A 16,675-nucleotide genomic window follows, 5' to 3' on the forward strand; every position below is an offset into this window, starting at 1 on the left:
GCCGCGTCGGCTCGATGGAGCCGGCTTCCTGTGAAAATCTGTGCCTCTTCCTCCGAGGGAAAAATCCCAAACGATCCCAGACCTGAACATTTCTGCCCAAGAAAAGCTGTGAAAAAATGGGGTTTTAATGAGAGTAGTGACACCCGCCTGTCTGCTGCTGCTGGGGGAAGGCTGCCTCGTCTTGGCATTTGGGTTTGAGCTGTCAGTGGCAAACCGCAGCTCCTGGGGGGGGAAGTGGCTCCGCGAGAGGCGGGGGGCGCGCGGGGACCCGCGGTTGTTGTCCCCGGGTTCGCAGCAGCCGCTGCAAGGGGCCTTGGGACGGGCACGAGGAGGGGCAGGGGGTCTCGGGGGAGAAGCGACAAAAGCAGAAGGGGAAAATGTGAATGAGCTCAGAGGAGGTTCACCCTTGACTTGTCAAGGGAATTTCCCTCGCTGGCAGCTGGCTGCGCTCAGGTGGGCGCCCTGGGGTGACTCAGACACAATTTGGCTCTGCTGAGGTCGGGTTTTCCACTGGCCCCCACTCTCATGCCCCCCGCGGTAGAAACAGCAGCTTCACACAGCCCACCCCAGGCTGCACCCCGGACCACTGCTCATGGTGAGCACTGCCCTCCCCTGGCCCAGCCGGGTGGGGAGATGGGTCTGAGCACCCCGGGACATCAGGAGCCACCAGACTGCCCCAGGTGCCAATGGCACGGGGACTTGTCCCCTCCGGGGCCTGGCCCCGAGATTTTGTGGCCTGAGCCAGAGGTGGGAGGAAACAGAGCAGCCAGGGTGCGAGCAGGACCAGGCCCCCTGGCCGGGCGCTTTGCTCCTTTGGGGTGGGCAGCACCCCGCTTGCTGCAGAGCTGCAGCAGCACACCGGAGCTGGCGGTTCCCGCGGGGGCTCACGTAGGAGGAGATGTGTTTTCCTGGCTGAGTGTAACGCGCTGAGCAAGTGGTTCTGTTATTTTGCAGTTGCTCCTGTTCTGACTCACCGTTGCTCGTCGGTAACCCCGGCCCCATCACCTGTGCTTGCCGAAAAACGTCGCATCCCATCGCGCCCTGGCCTGGTGGGAGAGGGGCTGTGCAGGGAGTGGAGCGCCACGTCCCCCGATCCCCATGGGGCCAGCAGCCGGGCAGCTTCATGGGGCCAGGCACTGGGGCACGCTGCTGGCAGGTCGCTGGTCCTCCTCGCCCGAGGCTTGCTTTTCAGCTGCTTGCAGCTTTCCCAGAAATTTGGATCCAGCGCGCGGAACGCGGGGTGGGAGGAGGCCGTGTGGGCTGTGCCATCCGGCCCCGTCTTCCCCCGGGATGCTTCCTCCCCCTGCTCCTTCCTCTGTTCCTGCTGGTGTAACCGTAGAAATGCCAGGCCCCGGGGGGAGCAGAACCGCGGGGCTGGAGGCTGCGTGGTTCAGCAGGAGACCAAGGAGCAGGAGCTGCCGATTGGCGCTTGAAGCCTGACTGAGGTGGGGAGCGTGTGCTGCCTTTGAAGGCTGAGCGCGATTTGTCTTTGCAACAGGCTCCCTCGGCTCCTGGTGGGCTTGCCACCATGGGAAACCCCACCACCGAGCTGAGCATCTCTCCGAAATGTCTGTTCCAGAGCAACACGAGTCACCGCGAGGGAGACGGGGCCTGGGCGCGCGGATGGCAGACCCTTTGCACCCCGTGCTGCTGCCAGCGCTGGATGTGCCGGGCAGGGCTGCGGCACCACACTTTTATTTTCTTTTAACTGAACTTTATCAAAAAACCCCTTTTACGAGGTCGCCCCCGTCCCACCCCGGTGAGGGGGTGCCTCCATCCCCTGCCGCAGGCGGTGTCCCCTGCGCCCGCTCCCCGCCCGCTGCCCACCCGCGCGGCGGCCGCCGGAGAACAACAGGCGCTTGTCAGCGGCGCTGGCTGGTGATATTTCAGCGGTCCCACGGCTCTCCCTGCTAGTGGGTGGTTTTGCTGCCATGCCAATAGACTGGAGCTAAAGCTGTTCTCCAGGCTGTCAAACTAATTCTTTTTTTTTTTTTTTTTTTTTTTTTTTCTTTTCACCAGGCGAATAGTATGGGGGACTGCAATCCCACCGCCACCCCCGGGAGTTGGCTCCCTCTCCATCAGACGGACATTTCCTCCAGCTCCTGTGGTTGCTGAGGCACGTTTGGTGTTTTGGGGAGTTCTCTGCAGTGGAGCCGTGGGGAGGCAGTGGCCCCACCACCCCAAACCCCACAAAGACGGAGCAGAGCCTGGTGCACCAAAGCGACCCAGGCTGCGCCCGCACAGGGGACACCCGTCCCCTCGCTCGTTCCCTGTTTTCTTTTCCTTTTCCGCTCGAGCATCAGCCATTGTCTGTCCCTGAGATGTGCATTCGTGCGGGATCTCATCTGAGGCAGCATGGGCTGCCTGTTGGTGAGGAAGCAAGTGCAATGAAGAGCAACGTGGCACCGCCAGCGTGCCGGCACTGCCTTTCGTTCGCCTTCCTATTGTCTGCCGCGGCGGTGGCTGCGCACGGCTCCCCCCGTGCCCATTGTGCTGAGGCACTGGGAGACGTGCCAAGGGCAGGGAAATAATTGGCTACAAACCAAGAGTCTCGGAAATATGAAATGTTTGTTCTCCATCATAGCGGGATGAATTTTATCTTGTCTGCAGCCTGGATGCTTTGGGCATTCAGCGCGCCTTGCCAGCTTCTAGGGGTGTACTGCGGGTTTCACAGATTTTTGTCCTTTTAAAATTCTAATGACTATTTTGTTTAATTCTCCAGCTTCTGGAACCACATGACTACATGAGATCTTAGCTTTGATTTTTTTTCCCCTTGAAATTACATTGAGCCTCTAGCCTCATGTTTTCATGCACACACACAAACCCCAGCCACAAATAACAAAGGCTGAAGGAAGAAAGGAAAAACATGAAGGAACCCAGCTTATATTTATTGAAACGTTGTGGTTTTCAGGGCAGATTAGTGATTTTTCAGTGCTCAGCTTTGATGCGTGGGATAAGGTGCTGCCTCTGCCCCGGCTAGTGCAAGAAGGAAATCACCTGCAGTTTTTCCTCCAGCCTCCCTGCCTGCTGGTGAGGCTCTGGGTGCACGGAGGTGACGCCGGCTCCCGCCGCCCTCCTGGGGATGTGGGTTTGCAGCAGGGCCGTGGGCTGGCGTCCCCCCGGGTTCTTCCCATGCTCTGGTGAGGGAAATGCCCGTGGCCAAGTGGCAGCTGCTCGCCCTGGCCACAGCCGGCCTGCACACACACCCCGGCCAGCCCCCAGTGCCCCCAGCGCCGGAGCCGGTCAATGCTCTTGCACAGAGCCCTGGGCGCTCGTTTGCTTGTGTTCTGCTCCTCTTTATTCCTAGCATTAGCGCAAAGAGGGAGATAAAAGGGAGAAATGAAAGCTTTACAGCTTCCTAGGCTTCCTCCAGCAAATAAAAGTCCCGTCCAGCTGAAATGCTAATTAAGAAACATCACTTCTTCAAAGGCCAGAATTGGAAACAGCCACATGGAGACATAATGGGATTAAAATGTATCAGGGGATTATAACAGCGGTGAGGATTTAGCGGCACTGCTCCTGCCCCGCGCTCTGTAGTCAGTCTCTCAGTATGGCACTCCCAAGGCTTGATTATGAAACACCTGGGACAAGACCAAGTCACCGGTGATCTGAAAAGCCAAAGGTGCACGTTGTTACCCAGCTGTGCCCAGAGGTGGGGAGCATCCTGTGCACAATGCAGCCCTGGCCAGATTAGAGGCAGCTGTGCTGGGGCGGGGGGGGATATTTTGGGGAGGGGCAAAGCCAGGGTTTGACTGCAGGAGCAGGCACCTGCCTGCAGCTGTGTGTGTGGGAGCCTGGCTTTGCCTGAAATTGCTTCCTTTCAGTGTTGAGGGGCAGGGATGCTGCATGGTGTGGTGGGTTGTGCTGAGAGCCCACGACCCTGCAGAGTACCTGCAGCCCGGCCCCAGCAACCATCACTCGGCCCCCCCAGCCCACATTTGGGTGGCCACAAGTTGTTGCTTGCCCTGAGGCCAGGAGCCCCACTGGAAACCCTCCAGACACCTCCGTGCTGCCTTCTGCTGCTAGCTGGGGCTTCGCCTCGAACGGCTCTACCCGAAGGCATCTGCAAGAAGACAACGTCGCCGCTCCCCGCGGGCAGGCGGCCAGGGCAGCCCGGATTTCTTCCTCGGCCGCCGCAGCCGGCAATTAAACCCCGGCGATCGCCAGCAAACCCTGCCTGACCCAGCCGCTGCGCCGAAGCGCCCCGACCTGACGTTATTGCGGCCGCCTTTGTGCAGCAAATAGCAGCTCAAGGTGGGTAATTGGAGTGCCAGCAGCCAGCACCATTGTATAATCTTAGGCTGTAAAAAGCGGCGGTGGGGTCTCGCTTTCAATGTCAACACAAAAGGCAAAGAAACTATTCTCAGTGATGTAAACTCCTGGGCAGCAGAAGTGCCAATTAGGAAACATCTGTTCCTCGTGGGCCAGGCAGCCTGCGAGCAGCCGCATGGCAACGTAATGGGATTAAAATATAGCACCGGATTGTGTTAGTGCCGCAAAGATCAGCTGCTGGGGAAGTTCTTATGAAATCAGGGGAAAAATGAAAAACAAATTTCTTTATTTCTCTCCTGAGGACAGTCCCTTTTTATTTTATTTCTTAATTTGTATCTTACATAAGGTGCAGGAGCTGCTGCCATACCTGGTCTCTGTGCGGTTCAGTGCATCTAAAAGAACTGCCTGAGCTGGGCTGAGTTTAAAGGCTTCTCCCCGTGGGGTTTGCCCCCTGTGCCTGACATTGTGCCTGTAGCACAACACCAAGCAAAGCACTGAGAAAGCAGCAACACAAGGCAGGGAGAGAAATGACCCGAGTGAAGGGAAGCCTGCATCTCTTGGTGTTTGCACCCCCCGAGCCCTCCTGTCCTGTGCCCCCGTGGGTCCGTGCAGGCAGCACACGCAGTGAGCCCGGCAGACACAGGGATGTTCTTCAGCAAACCGTACAAACAGAGCTGAAACGCATGCTATTTTGGGATGCTCATATGCTCCAAGGCAAATGTCGTATGTATGTAACATCCATTTAGGGAGCCGAGTAATGAAGTTGTGCATCACAAGGAGGGAGCCGCTCGCTTAGCAACCTTCCCGTCGCATGACGTCTTCCCTCTGCAGGACGGGATTGCTCCTTCAGCAGGCAGGAGGACAGAGCACTGCTTGCTCTGCCTTAGGAGCCGTTCTCAGTGGAAAGATGCCGACCAGCTCCTGCTGAAATCAAATCTTTGACCCCAGATTGTGCCCCAGGTTAGCCCCTGGGTAACCTTCGCACTGCCTGCTGTGGCTGAGGATTCTGCAGCTGCTTGGTGGGGCTGCGAGGGCAGTGCCAGCGGGGTGTGGGGTCCTTGGGGGAGCCTCGTGATGTGTTTCCGAAAGTGCTCCCACCTGGGGGGGCTGGGAAGGGGAGCTGTGCTTTCAGTTCCTGCCGAGATCCGCTAAGGCATCTGACAGCATTAAAATGGCTGATGGCAAACCCAGCGGCGCTGCTGATGGGAAGCACGGCTGTAAAAACTCTCCTGGCATTTTGTTTGTGAAACGCGTCTGCAGAGAAGCAGATAGAAAGGCAGCCCCTGCTCCCTGCCAGCTTGTGCTGATGTGGATTTGGGCTGCACTGTGCCACACGGGGGCTGCATGGGCCCTGGGGGTGCGCTGGGTGCCCTGGGGGTGTACCAGCAACAGGACCATGGCAGGGAGGGAGAGAACAGCCCATCACATGAGGGGGGAGTGTCTGCCCTGGCTCACTCCAAGGTTTCCGGATGATAAGCAATTAAGAGAGAGAGATTTACAGCAGATTAAGTCCGAAGGCAAAGTCCATTATCTGCCCAGAGGAGCTCCAGCGATGAGGCCTGTGGCTGGGGGCAGGGCGTTTTGGCTGGTGGAGCCCATCCTGCTCGTACCCGGGGGGCAGAGCACTCCTGCCTGGGCTGCAGGGAGGCATGGCGGGCTGGGAGATGGGACCAGGCTGGGAAGGGACCCACCAAGGCCTTGGGTCCCCCCCGTTGGCATCTCAGGGAGGGTGCTGGGGCCAGGCCCCGCTCCTGATCTGCTCCAGTGCCTCCAGGAGCGGCTCACGTCTCTCTCGGGCCTCTGAAAGCGCCTGGGATTTTTCCCAGCCTCTGCAGCGGGGCCACAGGGCACGTGCAGGAGTGCCCCAAGAGTGGCACCAGGGGAACGGAGCGTGAGAGGGCCATGGGAATCACTTCAGTCAAGTTCCTGGCCCTTCAGAGTAGGTGACATAACCCTGCAGCCAGTTAATGTCATGCAGCTGCGTGTGATAGGAAATAAACAGCAGCTTCTCGCTGCCGTGTCTTCTGTACCTTCATCAGCTTCCTTCGCAGAGCTCCTCGGTCATCCCCCGTGCTGGACCATGCCCCTACCTCAGACTACACGGCAATGGCATTGCGGTACCCGAGTTAAGGCCGATTCTCTTATCACGGCACGAGGGATATGAACACGTGTGGCTGGGATGCTTTGCTTTGGCGCCGGGCACCTGTTGTGTGCAACGTGCCCACCACGCCGAAGTGCTCACCCAGAGCGAGTGAGACGTGAGGTGTTCTGTGCCGAGTGTGCTGCGTGCGCCTACACAGCGCAGTAATTAATATCCTGCACTCCGTGCGGTTCGGAGGCATTCAGTCCCTTCCCGCCCTACCCAAGCAGAAAGGAGCAAGTTGCTTTTAGCGTTTAATTGAAACAAATACCATTTCTACATCCCAGCTGGGGCTGATTTGCTCTTAGTACAGCGCACGGCAATGCCAGCTTCTTTTGGAGGGCAAACTAAGCTGTCCTTTAGGGGAGATGCTTTCAGCAGCACCGCAGGTGAAGCTGAGCCAAAGATGCTAAATCCATGTGAACTGCTCACTCCGGTTTCAGCGTGGGAAGGTGCCAGATGTGTTTTAGAAGAACGATGCTTTTGAGGCCCATGCCCATGTATTTGCTGTCTGTGACCCACGGACCTCTCTGTGCAGTGTTCCTGACTGGCAGGCCCCCAGGCACGGCGGCTGCTCAGGAGCCGCGCTTCCTCAGCTGTGAAATGAAGATAATTTACTGGATCGCTTTCCGAGGGCACTGAGAGGGTAGGCGAGTCGTTTGGCATATGGGGCCTGCAGGTCCGATGGGCTGTGTTCCTGCAAAGCCTCGTGCTCAGCTGCAGTGCACGCTGTGGCAGGGGCCTTGCTTTGCCCCATGGCTCTGGGCCCCTCCTGCAGCATCGCGGCTGGCTGGGTGCCCATCGGGGCGCAATGGAGGGGACCTCTCAGTCCAGCTGGGACCCCTCCTCAGGTTGGTGTAAAGCCGCTCCTGCTTCTGCCTCTCTTTGCCCCATTGCCGGCCATCCCCTTGCTGGGGCTCTCCTTCTCACTCCACGCGAGTCCTGGCGATGTTTGCTGCAAGATCAGAACTGGGGGAGAGGCAGCACGTCTGCCCGTGTGCTGATGGCTCTCCTGGCACCGAGCACCTCTGGGACCCGGGTGCCACCAACACAGAAAGGAGTCATCGCTCTCGTCTCCTACCCAAATGGAGAAGGCAGTAATTAAGGCTGCCGAGCACACACATTTCTTCCAAAATTACCTCATTTATTGAGAGGATCAGATGCCGCCGTCTTTCATGGCTTCTTGCAAGGCTTGGATCTTGTGGGATGCGAGGCTATTAATAGGAACCAATCTTTCCCCTTCTCCTCTAGGCTAAAGACAGACGGATTCAGACAAGGGCCCCTTTGATGTGATGGAAGTGCAAATAAACGCGGTGCCGTTTTGTTCCCGAGCTGGCAGCGGGTTCCTGCCGCTGTGCCTGTGCGAGGGCTCAGAGCCACGTGCCCCGGGATGGGGTGGCCAAGGCGAAGGGCAGCCCGCGATCCCCAGCCATGGCGGCTCCCTGGGGACACAGGCAGCACCAGGCTCCGTTTTGCAGAGATTTCTTTATCTGAAACAGAGCACGATGCAGCCACGTAGAAAAGGGAACAGTGTGGTGGCTCGCTCTGGCAGCAGGCGCAGCTTTCCTTCGCATGCTGTGAGCAGCCTCAGCGGGAGGGCTTCTCCCACATAAGCCTCCAACACGAAGCCCAGCTAGGAGAGTCGGCTGCGACACGGGCAGCGAGGGGCACGGCAGCCTGGCTCCCTGTTCCTCCACCCTCAGCTCTTGGCAATGGGCCTCCTTTCACGCCCCTAATTTTTGGGCGCGACGATGGGTGCTGCAGGGGGAGGCGTTCGTGTCTCCAGCCGGTGGAACAGGGGGGACGCAGCCGCTGGCACCCAGGAGGGAGGCGGTGACAGCCCCACGGGGCGTGCACTGCCCAGCCCTGGCTCCGGCTGCTGTTTGCCTGCAGCTGACGTCGGGCACCCGCGGGTGCAGTTGGGCGGCGGGGGCCAGATGCACGATATTGGATTCGGGTGAATGATCAGCCAGGGCGGTGAACGCCAATTTCTGTGCAAATAGACTTTGAGTATGAAGAGCCAGGGAAGAGAAATAACTAGAAAGCGTTTCACACGCAGCTAGAATTGTTTCCAAGGAGCATATTGTGAAGGTTTTCCAGCAGGCGGGCTGGGTGCCCGCAGCCTTGCTGGCACGGCCGGGTGGCTCGGAGCCCCGTGCCCAGCTGGCTCCTGCCTGCAGCACCCCGAGCAAGTCCCATCCCCACCAGGGCCCGTCCTGTCCCTGTGATAGACCCAGCCTTGGGTGGCAAAGCCACCCTGCAGACCCAGTCTCTTATTTTCGGCATTGCATAGCTTACTTTCCATATGATGTTGTGACATAATCTAAATTAACTTGTGCCGTTTCACTATCATCTGAGTGATCGTTGGTTTTCTCCTTCTATCCCTCAAAATTTATAGCTGAATTAGTCAGTTATTGATTTTGGTTTTCTTTATCAAGTTATATTCAAACCAGACCGTGGAACGGCAAATGCTCTACGGTTCCCTCTTGACATCTGTTTGCCTGATCAGTCTGCGCAGTTGAAAAGCTCCTTTAATGCCGGCTGAGATGAGCTCTCAAACGGTGCTCGAGAGGGATTCTTTTTACAGTTGTAAGGTATTTGCTGTTACAGTCCTCACCTGCTACCAATTGTTGGTAATAACTGTTGTTTGTAAATCTCGCCGTCCCTGAGGATGCTGAGGGAGGGTGCAGGCAGAGGGACCCCTGGGGCTGTGCTGCCTGGGGGTCTCTGGGGGTCCCCCTGCCCCGTCTTGCTGCAGGGTGTCCCATGGGGCAGGGCTGCGATGATCTTCTGGTGCACAGTCCAGGCAGGATGCTGTGCCCACAGCGTGGCGGGGCCGCAGGGAGGATCACGGGGGATCTCGTGTAAGGTTAGCTCAGGCTTCTTGCTCTGCTCCATGACAGCGGGCTCGTGCTGGCCGCAGGCACGCTTCTCTCTGCAGACACCTGTGTGGTGGGAAGAAAGCTGTTTCACACCGTGCTTGGCTATAGCAACATTGCTGTGTGTACGGCCGGGAGGCCAAGTCCAGTCCGGGCTATGCAAGGGATGGAGCCAGACCCAGCCCGTGGGGAGAGAGGCTCCTGGTGCTGCTCCTCCGGGGAAGAGCTTTGGGTTTTGGCCGTGCCTGCTGAGCTGCGGTGGCTGTTCGGGTGCTGAGGTTCTGGTTATGCCCGAGCTCTGCGGATGGCCTCAGGCGAGGGTGTCTTTCAACGCACAAATGTCCCCGCTAACTCCCCATTTGTAAGCGAATAGGTAATTTGTCTTTAGTTACCTTTCTGCCCACTAAAGAGGTGGCTCAGCCATGATGCTTGGACCTGAGCTCTGCTGAGGAGCCATTTCAAAGGCCTTCTCGTTCCAGCTAGAAGTGGGCAGCGGTGAGCTCATGCCGTGGAGATCCTGGCACGGGCCACCTCCACCCCAGCACCCGTCCCACCCGGGGACGGCAGAGCCACGGCCTTCTGGCTGCCTTCCCTGTCCCTTGTGCTGCCTTTTTCTCATTCAGCCACTCACAAAAGCACGCAGGAGGGACCCGCGAGGCGGTACTGGCTGCTCAGCCGTGCCTGGTGTTTTGGTTTCCTCTGTGCCTCGCTGGGGCTGGCGCACTCGATTTGCTAGGCAGAGGAAGGGCTGATCTCATTAGGCAGTAATTGAGATACTTGTGTGAGCTGCGGGAAATTGCAGCCCAGTGCTGGTCAGAATTACTGTGCGGAGGAAGCTGAACCGAGGCAGGAGGGAAGCAGAAGCCCCACTCCTTCCATGCTCGTTTGCCACCAAATTGCACCTGAGCCTGAGAAATCCTCCCCGTTACCTGGTGCCCTGCAGGGAGGCGCAGTGCCAGTGAGCGGGCACCTGCCAGCAACTTTCTTCTGTCTTTAAAACTCTGTATTTTCTTCTCAGTGTTCAGGGTTTCATTCATGTCTGTTTCCATTCCTTCACTGAAAGGAAATGAGGGGAAATAAATAGTAGAGGCTGTCTTAAAAATCTAGTCATTCCAAAGGAGGGAACAGAATGCTTATTTAAAGAGAGAAAGAGAGCGCCCTTTTCTTCTTTTTTAAAAAAAGAAAAAGTCTCTTTGTAACTTTGAACTACTTAAATTTGACAACTTCGTATTCAGCCATGTTTCAAAATATCTTAATAATGCAGGAATTCCTGCATCACATGACAATTTATTTAGGCTTTGTGGAAAGTTCATTTTTACATTGCTGCACGGAGAGGAAGACAGCTGAAAAATTTACTCACTGCCTTCTGCCTCTCCCTGAGCTGAGCTGAGCTGCCCGCCAGCTGACGCTGGGAGGGGAATGCTTTTATCGCTCGGAATTAAGAAATTACTTCTGTGCTTAATTGGGACCTGCAGACTAACTTAGTGAAATTAATCATTCAAGGTTTCATCACTGAATACTTGAGCTGTAACTTTTAGGTGATTTGGGCTGAGCACCCGCTTAGCCAAATGTCTGGAGGAAAGGCTCAATCTGCAATAATCTGACAAATAATAATCCGCACGGTGCCAGAAGTCCCGTGGGGCTACAGGGGCGTGATGGGCAACCCGCGGCACGAGTGGTGCAGGAACCGCCGCGGCAGCAGCTTGGCTCTGGCGGGGCATTTGGGCTCAGTCATGAAATAGAAGCCTACTACTGCTGTTAATGACTGTTACTAGCTATTAACGAGAGCAAGGCTGCCCAGGTGCCAGCCCTGCTGAGGCGTAAAGCAACCAGCTGGCTGGGGGCGTGTAGCATGGATGTGCCACCAGCACGCCACTGGGGACTGCAGTAGAGGCACCTGAGGCGCTGCATGCCTCAGAGCTGCCTGCTGCAGCCCAGGGGCCGGGCTGTCCACGCGTGTCAGAGCTAGAATCTGAGTGTCCTGCAGTCCAGGCTGCATGATGATAGTCGCAGTGAGCCTGTTACTAAAGGATTGCTACTGCAGTTAGTGCTGATGTGCACGGACCGCTCTTCTTTGGGGGAAAAAAGGAAATGGGCAGAGATGCTTTCTGGTTTCTTTCTGTTCCCATCAGTGGGAAGGATGAGGATTGGGAGCAGCAGTCACCAAGTCCGGCTGCACCATCACAAGCCACCGGGAGCCAGCCCGGTGCAACCAGCACGGCACGAGGTGCGGGTACCCGGTGTGGGTGCGGGTTTGTGCCCAGCGCAGCCGCACAAATGGCATCTGCTCAGGCTGCGGGCCCCAGTTCTTAGGAGACGATCTGTACTGGAGAATGTCCTGTGTGGTTGGCAATCTAATTAGCAAGGGGCCAGAAGAATGCATTCTGATGTTGCCATCATCTGAATTAGATTCATTATTTCTTTACAATTTATTTTGATAAAAAAATACTGCTTAAATCATTCCAGTCAATTTCAAAGGAACAAATATTTCCTCCTGGAGTATTAAGCAGAGCCAGGAGTCCAGCCAGGCATTGCTGCTAAACAAAGCAGAAAGGAGTGGATTTCCTGCTGTCCTCAACACAGCCTCCCCGAGCTGCTGCCCCGGCCCCGGGCTGCTGGGCTCTTCCAAGCTGCCCTGTGGGACCAGGAGAAGCGGAGGTCCCACCGGGGGAGCCTGCGTGGAGCCCTGGGGCAGAGGTTCGCAGCCTCACCTGCACGTCTCTCGTGGGCGGCAGATGTGGGTGAGGAGCCCCCAGCCCAGGTGGGACCGACAGAGGGAAGAGAGGCTGGAAGCAGGATGTTTGTGTGTGGGGTGTCAGTTCAAGACAATCTGGAGAGGACAATGCCTAATGGGTGTTTCTGCTGGTTAGAGAAATGGTGTGATGTATGTGAACACCGCAGCGCCCACCACTCTTGCCTGTGCTTCCTCATGCAAGACTGAAGACACGGCGTGACTTTCCATTCCCTTCTTATCTCTGTCCCCAGAGAACGTTGTTATTTCTGCTCAGACTATTCAAGCACAAATGTTTGATGGTGAATAATATTTTTGATAGTTTAATTGCCTTTTGTTTCCTAATTAGAACTTGGCCTCGTCGTAATGTCAGCCAGTTTCAGAAAGGAATGTGATGATGGTGAGTTCCATCGCGTGCTTTCCCTGTCAGGGGTGGTCGCAGCACCTTTGTTAAGAGTGTTCAGGAGAAAGCTGGGGGAGCTGGCGGAGCTGCAGAGGAGCCCTCGCGCATCCCCATCAGGGCAGGGTGCTCCCGTCCCGCAGCTCCGGTGCCTGATGCAGGGGCACAGCGAAGGCAGGGCTGTCTTCTCTGGAATTGCTCCTTCTGGTGCAGTTGGTGGACACAGGCGGCAGCAGGGATGGCCATTAATCGTTCTAGTTGTTTTCCATATTGCCTCTTGCTGCTTACTAGTGCAGCTTGGAGAAGTGCGTTAAGGAGCTGGGATGCGTCCCAGCCTTGGTGCTGCATGGGAATGCCCGGGGCACCCCGCCTGGCTGTGCCCCTGCTCAGACCGGTACCAGTGCAGTGGGCAGAGGGGCAAAGCTGCCCTGGAGCCTCCGCAAAGCTCAGCCTGCTCCTGGAGAGGTGCGGCAAGCTTTTGCAAACCTGCCACAACCAGAGGAGAGAACTAGTGGAGATAGGAGTCCGGTTCCCTAAACAATACTTTGCAGCACGCTTCACCTGCTATGCAACTCTGAACTTACTGTTTGCTAAGGGGAGGGGGGGGGGGTGGTCTTTCAGTGAAAGAAAAGCAAATGGGAGCTGACAATGAGAGGTCTCATCTTACCTGTGCTGGTGTCCCCAAAGCGCTGACCCTGGGCTAAGAGCGGTGGTGGCCCAGGGGGAGCCCGACAGCCCGTGGGCTGCATGTTGTGCTGGGCGAGGTGAGTGCTGGGAGAACGCCTGCCTTGTCAGCTCCAATTTTCTTAATTTTTAGTAAGAACTGTTTGCATTTATTTATCCCTTGTGGTCCTTTGGGCACCTTACGGTTGCTCACTAATGAATCCCCACACAACCTCATTAGGGCGATGCTCCCGTTCCTGATTTACCTCCAGGCAGCCCCGCTGCAGGAAGCCGTCCGAAGACATTTGGGAGAGCAGAGGGCAGCGAGCGCAGGTGGGGCGCAGATTTCCTCTCCCCCCTTGCAGCCACGTGAGCAATCGCACTCCAGATAACGCTGCCAGCAGAGCGAGCAGCAGAAGACAAGCTCGCTGCTTGGCTATTACACAAGCAAACCGCCGAGAGTCGGAGCCCAGCTGGATCCATCCCCAGCACACACATTATCCCCTACCAGCGCTGCTGAGGAACGAGGCGGGTTTGTGCTTGTTCACATCCCATGGAGGCAACTAAGGCAATCAATGCCTAATATTCCTAATTCCAAAACGATGTGCATTTCTGGAAATACTAAAAAAAAAAAAAAAGGAAATATTAAAAAAATGAGTTTAATAATCATCCATGTCAGCACTCCCCTCAAGGGGTATATAGCTAGTGCTGGCCATGCATACCAGCAGAGATCCTGCAATTATCAGATTTTCCACAGGCTGAAGGACAGCAGGACGAGCATGCCTCCGTCCTGTTGTGCCGTTTGGCACCATTATCTCCAAGTGATGGAGTTAGTGTAGGACGCACCGATAAATTTGCTTTCGACTTGTTACTCTCTGTGATATCATCCATCATCCTGCGCAGTGGAGCCATGCAAAATTAAACATTTAAATCTTACACAGATGGCAGGAGAAACTCGCTGCTCGGGAAGGAGTACCAGACACGAGACGGGCTTTCTTGGCTGTGGCAGGGGATGCACACAGGGCCCTGCTCTCCAGCCCGGCAGCCCCATGGCACGGTTAAATTGATCGAATGGTATCAGTCAGCATCCACAGAAATGTCAGGAGGTACTTTAGCGCATTCAGGCCGTGCATGAGTGTATCATATTCTGACCTCTGTTAACTGTGGCATCGATTAATTCAGGGTTTCCTTCAGCCAGGGGAATACACACTCAGCGCACTGTTTATAAACACACACAAACACTAAGTACGGATACCAAAGCCAGCACACAACACGTAACACTAAGCACTACCAAACTGATGCAGAACACACGCAAACACAGGATTCACACGGACGCCCAGAGGGGCTGCAGCCTCGCACCTGGGGAGCTGGGGAATTGAATATCCCTGTGATGCCTGTTGGCACTGTGCTTTCTGCTGCCTGTTCTTCAGCTTCAGGAAATAATTAGCTTTATTGCCAGTCTGTAACCAAAAAAATGCCCATCCCAGTGACCTTCAAAACCGCTGAATATAACGCTGCAAAATGTATGTGTATTACATGCTGCTAGAGAATGACGAGTAAGAAATACACTTTTTTAAACAAGTGTTGAAGAGAGCACCATTTCTTACAAGCGCCACCAACGTTTCGGTTCCAGCTGCTGCTACCCTGCTGGCTAGCGCCAACCAAAACACAACAGCAGCACGAGGAGAGCAGCTTCTTAGCTGGGTTTCTGTAGTAGCCCTTCTCCAATGTGACTTCCTGGAAACTGTCTCAAGGAATGGCTTTGAAGCGTGCATTAGAATAATACCCAGATAATAATGGCAAAAACATGGTTCAGAAATAAAAAGGAGAGCATTATGAATCCTAAGTGGCGTTTTCTTGGCCATTATTGCAATCATCATCATTGTAGAGTCATTTAAATATTTCAGGAAACAGAAGGGCCTTCTTCATCGGCAGCGCGAGGCAGGCATTAATGGGTTTCGGTTTGCTCTGCCTCCCCTCCGAGTGACTGCGTGGCGCTGGTGCTGTTTAGCAACACGATCAGGTCAGCGACGGCAACTCGCTGCACTTCTCCTGCTTCTTTCGCACGCTCCCATTGCAGGAAGCCAGAACCGTTCTCCCCCGGGCGGCCTCCCACAGCTGGCCGGGCGCAGGGGCTGCAGCGGGGCCGCCAGCCTGCGGGAGCCACTCGCACCCATGGGTGCAGACATGGTGAGGGGCACCTGTGCTTGCTCCTGCCTGGGGAAACGGGAACACTCCTCATGGCCCCGGATCCAAGCTGCTTTGCACCATTGGACAGCGCCAGCCTTTCCCATCAGAACTCAAACACTTTAAAGCTATGAAGTGACTCCACGCACGAGGCGTGGGCTGTTTTTTGTCCTGGTTGGTAGATCGATGCTTTGCAGCGAGGGGTGTCATGTATTCTCGTGCATTTACAACTCGACAATGTTCTGCAAGCATCAATGAGGGCACGCAGCTCCCGTGCCTGGATGGCTTCACGGCCACGGGGCTGCTCCCGTGCGGAGAGTTTGGCACGAAGCCCCCAGCTGCGTGCAGTGACGAGAAGAGACGCACAGCTTCTCGTCCCGCATCTGGGCCAGGTGAAAATAGGACGCTGGGCTCAGAGCCTCCAGCCCTGCCCTGCGGGACCCCGAGGGGTGACGGCTCCTGGGCAGCGGAGGGATGGGGACCTGTGGGACACGGGGGACACAGGAGGGCCGTGCCGTGCCCCAGCCCCAGCCGCTGCTCGTCGCCCCGTGCCGTGCCCAGCCAAGCAGAAACCTCCCCTGCGGGTCGGCTCCGGTGAAATGTGCCGGCGTAAATTAACGTTTCCAACAAAAAGCCGTTCCCAGACGGTTCGTAATGAGGCGCACGGCGAAATCCTCCCGGCTGTATACTTTACCTTGCTTTAATCAGATCATTAACTTTCATAAAGATGTAGGAAGGAGGAGTGGCGGCACTTGAAAAGAGCTCAAAACAAGCTGAGCTTTAAACTTCAGACTTGTCATTGACTTAGCCTTTCATTGAGCCAATTATTTGTGACATATTTGAAGAAAGTCAGAAAAGAGAGGAGTTCGGATCTGCATATCTGCCTGACTGCAGCGGAGGTACCGTGCCGGGGGGGGGCTGTGCCCGGCGGCCGGGTGGTGCTGGCAGCCCCCCGGTGCCCCCCTTTGCTCCGTCACCTGCCCGGGGGGGTCTCGGGGCTACCCCCGGCGGCTCTCCCTCACTCCGCGTTTCGGGCAGCGGCCGGGGGGGGCCGCGGGGCCTGCAGGCCCTGCTGGGACACGGCCTGCCCCGGGACCCCCCCGGGACCCCCCCCCCCCTCCAGAGCCCCTCGGTGCGGTGCGGCCCCACGGGGGCTGCTCTTCCCCGGCCGTGCCCGCCGTGCCCGCAGCCCCCCCGGCCCCGCTCCCGGCGCCCCCCCGCGGGCGGCGCTGCCCCCTCCCCGCCCCGGCCACCGCCGCCGCCGCCGGTTCCAGGTCCGGATTTTCGCAGGCGCCGCCGCCGCAGCCCCCCCCCCCCCCCGCCCCGGCTCCCCCCGCTCCGCCGCCGCCGCAGCCCCATGGCCGCGCAGCCCCGCGGCCCTGCCCCGAGCTGCCCGCACGGCG

At 56.9% G+C, this 16,675-nt stretch overlaps 1 long non-coding RNA gene across 1 annotated transcript; it reads left to right on the forward strand.

Moving 5' to 3' along the window:
- Nucleotides 1–3,767: 3,767 nt before the first annotated feature.
- Nucleotides 3,768–13,707, forward strand: LOC121079690. The gene is made up of 2 exons (XR_005825136.1): nt 3,768–4,254; nt 6,324–13,707. It is a non-coding gene; the product is annotated as an uncharacterized LOC121079690 (long non-coding RNA).
- The last annotated feature ends 2,968 nt before the right edge of the window (nt 13,708–16,675 follow it).

This window comes from Cygnus olor, chromosome 17, assembly GCF_009769625.2.
Source record: "Cygnus olor isolate bCygOlo1 chromosome 17, bCygOlo1.pri.v2, whole genome shotgun sequence".
NCBI classification, from domain to species: Eukaryota; Metazoa; Chordata; class Aves; order Anseriformes; family Anatidae; genus Cygnus; species Cygnus olor.